Source organism: Nomia melanderi, chromosome 3, assembly GCF_051020985.1.
Source record: "Nomia melanderi isolate GNS246 chromosome 3, iyNomMela1, whole genome shotgun sequence".
NCBI lineage: Eukaryota > Metazoa > Arthropoda > Insecta > Hymenoptera > Halictidae > Nomia > Nomia melanderi.
In genome coordinates, this window is record NC_135001.1 from 13,836,368 (window position 1) to 13,848,666 (window position 12,299).

General features: G+C 33.8%; 1 protein-coding gene and 1 non-coding gene across 2 annotated transcripts in view; one reads left to right on the plus strand and one right to left on the minus strand.

Moving 5' to 3' along the window:
- Gbs-76A (Glycogen binding subunit 76A) overlaps positions 1-12,299 on the minus strand; it is a 73,985-nt gene that overhangs the window by 59,263 nt on the left and 2,423 nt on the right. The window lies entirely within an intron of this gene.
- On the plus strand, positions 6,642-6,723 carry TRNAS-CGA (transfer RNA serine (anticodon CGA)). The gene has a single exon. It is a non-coding gene; the product is annotated as a tRNA-Ser (tRNA).

The window sequence follows — 12,299 nt, forward strand, 5'->3', positions numbered from 1 at the left end:
TGCATTGAAAATTGGAAATCTCAATGATTGATTTATTTCAATGAATTATGAAGCGTTGAGACCATTGGTACGGGTTCGGGTACCGCACGGTGATCGAGAGATTTTCGTTCTGTTTTGCAAACAAAAAAATACGTTGGCGCGGGGCACGAGCTGGCGAATGAGGGGGGGGGGGGGGATTGCCGAGAGATTTCATGTGTCGCGAGGAATCTATATTTCAACTCCTTTGGATTTTTATCGTATATATTCTTGGAATATTTTTATAATATATTATTATAAAGTAATATTATAATTATGTTATTATAATAATATATAATATAATATTATTATTATTATATATCTATAATTACGATAATATAATTACTTTATAGTAATATATTATTATAAAACCATGTCAACTAACTATCTTGGTCATTGGTGGAAAGTTTAATTCATTCAAGTCCTAGACTTAAATAAAATATATTTGAAAATTTTTAGACGTTACTGACTTTATAATTTAAATTAATGAATTTCGGAAATGTGAAATTGCAAAATATAGTTCCACAGCGCAATTGAATAATTGTAAATAATATACTAAAATTGTATTCTTACAATGTAATTTCAAGTTCGATAATTCCAATGTTAAATATGTTCTCCTCGCGAGAAAGGAGCACTGAATTTGTTTATTTGTGCATCGCTTTATAAATTTTCATTTTATAATTCTTCGGAGAGTAGGATTTTTTTAAACGATACTCGATCGAAGTCCGGCATTCATATCTGTCTCAGACACTGTGAATTTAATCGGAAACACGCACTGATAAGTGGCACTGTAATTGAAATGTCTAAAAATAGATGCACATTATGCATAATTGCACGGAATGAGAGCATGCAAAAGCATTCGTGTTAGCGTAACTGACCTTCCAAGTTGTCGGAAGGAGCCCACAATATCGATACAAATGACATTCCGGGTACAAAGGGTTAAGGACGAAATAGAGAATTTTTATGCAAACAGAAAAATGTGATGCAGTTGCATTATATAATGAAACTCGCGAACGAGGCGAGTACACTGTTGACCGGATTATTGGAGAGAGGAAACTCGCTAATACCGGTTCGTTCTGTTTAACACTTGAAAATGGACTTATGTAGATGCATAGGTACGTATACTGTGCCTCGAAATACATGTGCATTATTTAAACAGAAATCTACAGTGAGACTGCAGCTGATTTCGATTCATTCTGATACGTTTATGCATTACAAGAGTGTCATCAACGGTACAAACGAACCGATAAATATAATTGTTAATTACTTATTTTCATTTCTCAGAAAAATTAAAGTAATTAATTTCTTTGATAATTTTATTATGGTAGATTAAATGCAATCAAAGAATTTCGCGCATATTTAATAATTCTTTAAAAAGCGATAACACTGATAAAAAGGATAAAGCTCATACATTACTGTATAATGTACAATAATATAAGAAAATTTACGAAATTTGAAAAACCAACAAAATTTACGGAATAAGTATATTATTCAATTCTACTCTGCTAGACAGGTACTATATAAATAAAACAGCAATTTAATTGTTCAAAGAAGATTCAAATAAAGGACGATCTTCACGTCATCACGTAAAAAGTTTTGTTTTCTCGAGAGAAGGGAAGGACGTTCATTTCTCCGTGACATTGCTGAAGCATTAACTGGACACATGAATTGAAGTAGCACGTAGAAGGTCGGTTCGTAGGAGGATCTTATTAGTGAAATATAAATGATGCCCGATAGAACACAACCCTGCGTACATATGTATATCAAGGTGATACTCATTCACCCAACTATACCCAGAAAATAGAACAGAACAGGTGTAGATGACAGAAACTGGAAATATATTTTATCAATTGAATCCAAACAACGAAACATTGACGTTATCTCAAAGAAAGGAAGAAGGATTGAATGCTTTTTGTTTGAAACGGCAGAAAAGGAAAGAAAAATAATAACACGCTTACAATTAATTGAAAACAAATAAGTGCGTTTAACTAAAGAAAATGTGCGATTACCTCGGATAACAATACTAAATTTCACGCAATGTAAAAGAAAATGAATTTCCTCGGTGAAACTAACAACAAATGCTTAAACGAATGAAACAGTGAATAGTTAAGTATCTGACTTTTTCAAGTGTATCATCACTCAAATAACATCAAGTAAAAGGAAGCAACAGGAAGAATAAAGAATAAAATGAAAAAATTGCCTGAACATTTTGATATCCATACAGAAGTTGCTTCGAACGATTAACCAAAGCATCGTAAAACTATGAAAAGAATGACGAGGAAGATATTAAGATATTAACTTCGAGTAATTCGAAATATCGCTATACTTCCTTTCAGATAGTCATTCCGCCGCATTCCCGCCATTCAAACGGAACCGGTGAAATTAACAACCGAATTTGCAATTTTATAGAGTAATCATCATTAACCCTAAATTACTAGGAAATACTTGTTACGAAGCTCATACCGTCTTCACCCTTAATTTACTTTATGCCCGCTAGCGTCTCGCATTCTACACGCCCACAATTAAGCCGTAAACGTACTAACGGTACATGAAGACTTTATCCGTACTGAGTTACAAGACCTCCAACCTTCGCACCTTAAACTGTACAAACTAACCGACTCTTATCACTTTTCTCTTCTATTTCTTTTTCATCGTTATCTCACGAATTCAGGATGTTCATGCATATTTATGCGTGTAAGCAAACGCGCAGCTTTCGGTAAGGCCGTGTCAAAAATAGAGAAAACACGAGATCCTGCTAAAAATACGGAATCGTGACGAGCAAAATGTCATCCCGTTTTTATCCTGACTTAAAAAATGTCCCGTGAATTGGCAGCTATCCCGATTGCTTCACCGAAACGCGCTTTCCGTGCGTTGAATTGCTTGAACTTTCAGTCACGATATTTATGGATTATTAAAAGAATTAGATCACAGAAATAATTTTGAAAGGTTTGCTCTTCGATAGAAAATCGAAAAATTGGAGTGGTTGAATGTTCTCTCGGAAATATATGAAATATTTATTATTTAATTCTGTAATTCACAAGAGAACCCTTTAAAATGCTTATAAATTGTAAATAGTTGTTATTGAATGTATAATTATTTACAAAAGAAATTCCAAAGGAATTAGTTTATATTTATTCTTATTTAAACAAATTATTTAACTTGTGAAATGAATCTGTTTCGTATTTTGATGTTTAGATTCACTTTTATTTTTATTTTTATTTTATTTTTCGAAAATTCTGTTAACAACATAATCTGACAACTTAGTTTCATCATTTAATTTGTTAAATCGTTTAATTCAATTCGCACGTCGAGTTCTCGAGCTATTTTAATAAGAGTTATTTAATGTGTCTGGTCATAACTGATCGTTTCTACTTCTTATAAGTACTACTGTATGTCAGACAAGCTTTCGAAGTTAACTACCTTGACAATGAAACATCGTGTAAACAAATTTTATTCTAGATTTCTGACTTATTTTCTCATATAGATTAATTCAATTCTCAATTTTGTAACGAGTAACGTAACGGTTCATATGATAGTATATTTTTGATCTACTAGAAAGAATTAAAGAATTTAGACTGCAGTAGAAATTCGAAAGCTGTGCCAGAAATTAAAAAATATATATGCAACTGCCATAGAATCCGATAAAATGCATACTGCCATCTACGTATGTATCATTCATAAGTCATATAATTAAATTGTATGTAAATAATAATATGTAAATAAGATACTTTGCAATGTAAAACCAGTAGCATTTGTAAAGGAAATGTGAAATACGAAATGTCGTATTCAAACATGGGTATACCGAGTGTTTGTAGTGCCTGATTTTTTCGCGTGTCTCATTGTGTGACTAGCAATTATCATCCAGCATTGCCTACGACCCTAACTACAATAAAAGTATAAAACGAAAAAAAATATTTCAGCTAGACAGAAATAGATTCGAGGATATTCGTTTCATTAGCAATACAACAACCTCAATTTAGCAACGATAAAGTGTATTTCTTTCCAATACTTAATATTGACTTTATTTATCTTAATACCTAAATATATTCTTCTTTCTAATATTTATATTAAGTATATATTTACTATAATTATCCACATTTTGTATTATTCATTATTACCCACTAATTAATAACACACAAGTGTTTCATGTTCATTCATATATTGGAAACAAAAACAACAGAAGACTTTCTAATCAACCCAATACGATCCATCTGTATTTCGCAAGGATCTAAGAAATCTTTTCCCGCGGCGAACCACAATTTAGAGGTCGACGAAAAGACCGGCAACGATCGATCGTAAAGACGTGACGCTGAATCGAGGTCATCGTTCGCACTTCCTTGCGCTTCTTGTCCCACGTGAACACGAGTCTGAACTCACGCAGAAGAAGGATCAAAGGTCAAAGTGGAGCCCACCACGACGACTCGCACGCGCGAGGATCAAAGGATTATGGCTGGGCCTGTGTGCCTCCTTTTTAAACCGCTTTCATACGACGATACTCGTATCGCAATACAAGTATGCGAGTACTACGCGTTGATAGAAATATGCCGTCTGGAACGACACAGGGTGAAGTCTTTCACCATATGCTTTCTTTACTTTCAATGTTACGCGATGAGACTAACTTGCGTGACCGTTTCGACAAATGTAACATACAGACACAAGAACGTGTAAGAACAGACATGCCTTCTTGAATACTAACTAAATTCGCATTCGTTCCAAGCGTTTTCTTTCTATTAACATACATATTCGTTATCAATGGTCGCTTTGGAAACTAAGTACCGCTTTCGAAGCTACGGTACAGCGTCCGGAAGTAAAAGTACTGTCTTGGGAAGTACAGTATTGCCTACAAAACAACAGTGTTGCCTTGGGAACTACAGTATCACTTTGAAAACGATAGTACTGCCCTGGGGCCTATAGAATTGCTTTGGAAACTACATTATCGCTTTGATGAGTACAGCATTGGCGCAGGAACGATAGCGCTGATTTGAAAACCGCAGTATTGCTTTAGCAAGAACAGTTGAAAGCACCAACAAAAAATCAAAATTTAATCACTTCAGAAACTAGTTTTCATTCCTACCGAAAATAACACCCGGTACTGCGTGACTGACTATTGTATAAGCGTATTAACTAGTTCACCTGCAATACCGTGTCAGATTCGCGGTGAAGATTTCAAATAGAATTTAACAAATATAAATATCACTTCATTCCTCCAAGTCCACGTTGAATATAATTTTTCTATAATTCATTACAATGCTTCTGAGTAAACGTAGAGACAAAATAAGTGTAGAATCTGCCTCTTTTTCTAATGAATGATAAACAATAAAGTATCTCTGTTGTGCGAAATTGCAGGAGAAATCATAGGGCAGGGGGTTAAAAAATAGCACATTAGTACCGAAAATACGTGTAAAAAGAGGTGTGCCTCCATATGACCAATTAGACCCGTATTCCTTTTAGATATCTTCTTTCTATCAACGGTTTCTTTGTTTTACACGTGTATTCGGTATCCATCATACGCGTATCGCGATACCTGTATCGTCGTGTGAAAGCGGCCTTACGGTGTCGACAACCCGAAGACGCTAAGAAGAATTCCTCCGCCCGGGAGACCCCTGGGCGCATGGTCGTAGGTCGTGGCCGGGGTCCGGCGAGATACGGGCAAATTTTATTCTTGATTACCGGCGTCCTGCGCGATATCACGTTACCGGTATCTGCCGCGGCTCTCTCTCCCTTTGCCGAAGACCAGTCGGAAATATTCGCAAGGAATCGGATACCTGATAGGCCTGCCTGATCAAAATAACCTGAACGCGGCTGCACGCGCACTCGTAAAGTCCGAGGCTGCGCCGTTTTGCGCGGTTAGGCGATTAACTGTACGCTACATTGTCGCGAACATAACTGGGGACAAATGTTTCGACTGGAATGTAATCAAGTTCCTACCATGTCTGACCGTTCGAAATGAATTTTTCAAAAGTCGAAGTTCAGAAAGAAAGGAAAGACACAAGACATTATGGGAGCCAGGAATTAGGTAGAGATGAACTTAAGAAACTATCAAGGACTGTGGAATGACAAGAGCAGATGGAGTTTGATAGAGATGAAGCTAGAAATCGATGTATAGAAGGCAACAATTATGAAGCAAGGTCTCCTATTCTAACTATAAGTGCATCGTCATTCGCTATTGATGCATCTGTTTTATGAGATGTTCTAAGTATTAGCAATATAGTATACTATGTTAGAAGATAACTATGTGGAAATTATGTATATAGAAAAAATAATGGAAATTGTTCATATTTGTAGATTCTAAATTTATCAGAACTTACAATTAATTGTAAGACTTGTGCATATTGTGCGAGTGTCATGTTAGTGGATAATCGTACTGAAAGACATGGTGTATATTTATTGATTTTAGGACAGGAAGTCTCATAAAATATTTGTTTCAAAAATAATTTAAATAATTTCAGAGGAAAATATGGATATATAATCTGTCTTTATATATAAGGTCGATAAATAAAGTTAATGTTCTTGTTTAAGATTATCATGTCAAAACTGCCTCTTTCTTTCGGGGTTTAATGAAGTGAAATTGAAGATCAGCGAATCTTACAAAAATCTAACTGCTTGAATGCGTGCTTCAGATGTAAGCTGTGGTGTCCGAGTGGTTAAGGAGTCAGACTCGAAATCTGATGGGTTATGCCCGCACAGGTTCGAATCCTGTCCGCAGCGAAAATATTTCTTTTGCACTGAAAAACATTTTTAAGAAGAAATATTTATTTGAACGAAGAATCTGATTAAATAATTTATTTTTCGTGTAGAATGTTTGTAATTTATTTTGAAATTATAAAAGTTATCGATAGTTTTCTCGTAGGATTGCGTATGTATCTTCTTTTACTGTATTTTGTATCCGGTATTAAAATATGTTCAAGATAAAATAACTCTTTAATAATTACAGTTTAATTATTTATTGTAACCGAATTATTATGATCATGATAATTTATTTCTGCAAAACGAAGCTGATCGATAGATGAATCAGAATGGCCGAGCGACATTCAATAATACTGAATATTTTTGGATTTTGAAATTGATCAACTGTCTTGCATACTCTTTTGTCCCTAATCTCGCTTTTGACAGCTAACAGCTTCACCTGGGTCCTTCCAGGGAACATAATAGTCGAGCCGTGTCCCTGGGATTCGTTAAACATAAAAAGAAACCGCGCAGAAACGAAATCCGACGCCAATGCTCATACATCTCACTTCATCGCATTCCATTTCGCTTGCGTTCTTTATTGTGCAACTCGGCCAATAACAAGAACGTGCCGAAACTGAGGTGTCACTGTTGCCATAACTACCGGGCCGGACGTGCGTGTGGCCGAATTCGCTTGCCCTCTCCTGCTATCTTAACAGTCGGTGGCTCAAGACAAAAGAGGTGTACCCGCAATCGTCAAACGTACAGCAGATAATCCTACCCCCAGGAAGAGGAACACAAAAGCGTGAAAATATTTACATTTAATATTCATCGCATCGGAAACATTGACTCAACCGTTCTCTAAGTACCGTATTTATAGTTGAAACCAATTCGTTTCAATTCCTCTTTTTCGTTTATAGGAATACTAAAAATGTAAAGAATTCTTTTAATACACTGCACACTAGTAAATAATTTATAAGTCCAATTTGCTTAATCTGTCGCGAGTAATATTACGAGCACGTAATCACGCAGATATTGTTAGTATCAGATACAAGAACGATTAATAATAACACTTAACCAATTAATTTTTCCATCGAAAAATCTTGGATAACACGCTACAAAATATATTCCTACGCGCTATCGATGTTTAACAGAATTTGTTACTTTAATATCGTGGCCTTCTTCATACAAAATTCTCGTTAGGGAGTTAATGAATGATCGAGCTACATACTTGGATGTCGAAGGAAATTAGCTGCTCATTCATGGCCGAACATCAATTACATTTTTCCAAACATCGCGCAAGACGTGTGTAACCGATCTTAAGATCAAGGAGGTTCATTCCTGCGCAACGAACTTCGTTAACCCTAAAATTATTGGGAAAGGTTCACGCAACCAAAGATTAGTGTTCAAAATGAACACCTTGAATTATTGGGTAGATCAGGAAAAGTATAAATATACATTTCCAAGAGTAATAATTTAATTTGATATAAGTCTTGTTAATTAAGTTGATTATTAATCAAATCACAACTATATTTTTACCCCATTCGACACCGATAATTAAATTATACCTCTTTAAGAAGTTTGTAACAAGATGTAAAAAAGCTTGTGCAACACATTCCATTTTTTATTATACTGTCACTTCTTACTGTCATTGAAAGATTACTAAAAATACCTGTGGGAAAACAATTTATCATACATGCAGGTATACTTCTCTACTTACATAAAGAATTAATTTTCAATAACTCTATTAAACAATACATATAAATAAGTAATCGTATTACATAATAAATGAAATGATTAATGTTAATATTATGTGTATTACAGAGAATGATGTTTCATTTAAATTCCACCTCCGTACACAATCCTATAAAAATATGAATTCGATGGAGATATTCGCGGTTCATTTATCGACATTTCTTATCTGAATTCTATTTCTCATCATTCCGCAGCCAAAGAAGATTGAACTTAACAGTACTCGTGGTAATCTACGGAACACAGTTGCAAGACATATCGATTAGTATTGTTGAACGTTTCCATCGAACACGCACAATTGACTACATTAAGTATGTATATATTCATATGAACTTTCCACGCGTTCAGCGCATGATAATCATATGACGCGCTATTTTAAGACATCCGAACTAAAATTTGAGTATCTGTGATCTTGTTCGCTGTTGCCCGGCCCGTATGAGCAGACGTCTCAATAACATTTCAAGTCTCCATTGTAAGAATAATTATTTACATGGCCTCGAATAATATATTTTTGTTATTGATTGATAATATGATATTTCGTGTTTTCATCGGACAAAGCCAAAAGTCTTAAAGTTAACATGGCGTACAGTACTTACGTGTTACGTAAAATCGAATTGTTAGTCGTGCTTAATTTTTAACCGTTGTAGGTACTGACTAATTTATTTCGTTTACAATGCAAATCGGCTTAACAACTGAAAAACAATTTACCGAGTCATCTTCGATAATTATATAACTAATATTCATTGAATTTTATAATTCATTTGATTTCTTTAATTATATTTTGAAGCTTGCGTGATGAAATGCTCAGATCAATGAAAATAAACATAACTGTCGGGATAAATAAATTTGAGCACAATTGAACTTAAATCATGTAATAAACTATAACTATTGTGTGCGGACACGAAGAAAAATACGTACACGACCGTTTGGTTGTTGAAGTTTCAACTGAACTTGTGCTACAAAATATCAATGAACGTTAAGTATCAGACAGAAAACAATTGCTTGTACTAATAACCGGTCTATCGATCAGCCACAAAAGTATTTGCAATGTTCGTAACAATCTTGTGAGGAAAATCCCGATGAGTAATCGAAACGGCCAAGAATAGCGGTAACAATGCTATCTTCTGTTTAAACGATCGAAGTGCACAAATGTATGCGTGCACTAGGAAGAAATGCCACGCGGCCGGGACATGACACAACACCACGGAAGAACGAATGCGCGTTAATTGATCGGCCAATAGAACGATGCGCGGGAAGATTCGCGAGCACAATGACTGATTTTTGCATCCCGCTTAAGTTGCAGACAAATCAATCATACGCGACAGAGATTTCTGGTTGCTTCGAGAAACGTTTAAAATAGATATAATAGACAAAACAATAACTAAAATGTAAGATTTACCATTCTATCGTATCGTATTACAATATTACAATATTATAATATTACAATATTTAATGTTATTATTGTATACATATCATTTATTATTATAGCAATTAAATGGTGAAATTATATTTGTAATGTAAGGCAAACAATGAATGTGATATAACAAAATCAATAATTTAAGACAATGTTGTTAAGTATTACAATATTTAACACGTTAAACGCCACGCTGGTCCCTAGGGACCGGCGTTAGACTTTTCGTTCAGGCGCGGCCGGTCCATGCGGACTTTAGGTTTATATTACACGACCGCGCGTATCGGTCCTTATGCACTGATGTGAGACTAAATATTTTGCTTAGGCGACATTGATTTTTGTTCACTCAAGGCTTGAAAAAAAAGAATATAATATTTAAAAAAAGTTAATGTAGTTTATTAAAACAGGGTAAACAGAGATGTGGTTTGCTTTTGCATTCATTGCAGAAGGTGCTAACTTTTTGTGTTAAATTCTTTGCCACCTTTGAACCTAATATTCGGGAATTATTATTATAACATTGAGAAAACTCCGGTCCTCAAGCCGATATTTCGGCTCGTCGCTTTCGAACGACAAGCAAGTCGGGCTGGGCACTTAACGTGTTAAATAGTTATCAGTAAATACTTTTTAAGAATATTCTTTTGTTTAGTTATAAACGAAATGATGCTTAAGATTGCAATAATTTCATTTTCTAAAACTATTAAGAATTGATATTGGAATCTTTAAAAAAATTTGTCTATGCAATATTGTGGCTTACACCCAAATACTTATAACATGTAAATAGAAAATATAAGAATATAAATAGATAAGATGAATTAAAAAAATTATCGTCTTAATACTATTGATTAACCTCATATGCATAACATACATAGAACACGACATACATAAGGAAACATACAAACATTCACTTGATAAATCAAAACATTATCATTCGATTATCTGAATGTCGTATTATCTGATTTAGAATTAGATGGAATAAGAATGCGATGCAACACCTCCGGCTATCAGTTGCATTAATTTGTTAGACACTTGAAAAAGCTGTTGTATCGTAACATAATACATGTGTTAACTGCAAAGTGTGTGCACATGCAAAGGATTGTAACACGATAATCTATTAGCACGGTTTCCTTTAATTATAAGATAAGATAAATACAAGAGCACTTGTAATTAAAAGTAAAATTATTATCGTGCCTGTAGAGTATTAAATCTGTGTAAAAACTTATAACAAGTTTCGATTGTAATCTCATTCAATTCTTTGTAAACCATAAATTTTCACCTCTAATATGTTTATTAAAATACTCAATTTCATTCGCGAAGAAGTTAATCATTTAATAACGTCACCGATAAACAATAACCAATCAGAGATTAATGATAAACAAATATTTGCGCTTAGAGATTTAGAAGTTTATTAATAAACTGATCATTTTTACGTGCTTATACAGCCGAAAAATGAATTGCAATTGAAGATGGTCTCATCTTGTTTTTCATTCATTGAAATTATTAATGGAGAATATATAATTTCATTCGAATTATTTTCAACAATTTGTTAATGAAAAGAAAATTCTAATTACTAATAAACGTCACGAGATGTTTGTAAACATTACTTATAAGCATACTTTCCTCTCGTTGCTTAATTTAACCCAGTAAGCAATAGCTACTATCGTTAAAATAATCATCATCGTTTGATAAAACTTTTTTTAACCTAATTACAATGTATAGTTAGATAATCTGTAGATAATGAAGGAGAATATATTTTAGATTAAAAAAAGTTTTGTTTATCTTAATTTTTAAAAATAAAGGAAGTACACAAACACCGTATTATTTATGGGATGACCCAATAGAAGTATCGATAAATTATTGCGACAAAAAAAAGAACTTCTTCCGCCATCATAGTAATTTCGTTCCGTACCAAAAAAGAAAATTTCCTTTTCAATAAACACCGTTTTAACAATTGAAAAAAATTGCAAGGGATTTCAGGCGAGCAAATCTAAATGTAAAACGGTCCAAACGATTAGACAAGCTATCGAGTGTCGGTTGCACTGCCAATTGGATTCACCCGCTTCTTTGTGTCAACTTATATTGTTATTTTGGGAGAAAACGCGAAACTTGGTAGATAAAAATGCGGTTATAACTGCACATTTTTATTAATCTAACCGAACCTTGACACACGCTATCGTGTCAGACTCGTGAGCACGATCTCAAACGAAAATTACTAAAAATAAAGGTCACTCAATTGTTTTGGGTTCAAGTAAAAAATATTATTTTTCTATTATCAATTGTGATGAACCTAGTATTCTTATTTGTTTCCAGTAAATTATTAATGAGTTATTAATTGAGCCGTTTATTTTGGAAGTGGCTTAAATTCATCTAAAAAAAGATTTAAAAATAAAAAGACAATGTAGAATTGTAATTATTACAACCGTTAACTTGATTTTTTTGAAAAATGGAATTAAGGGAT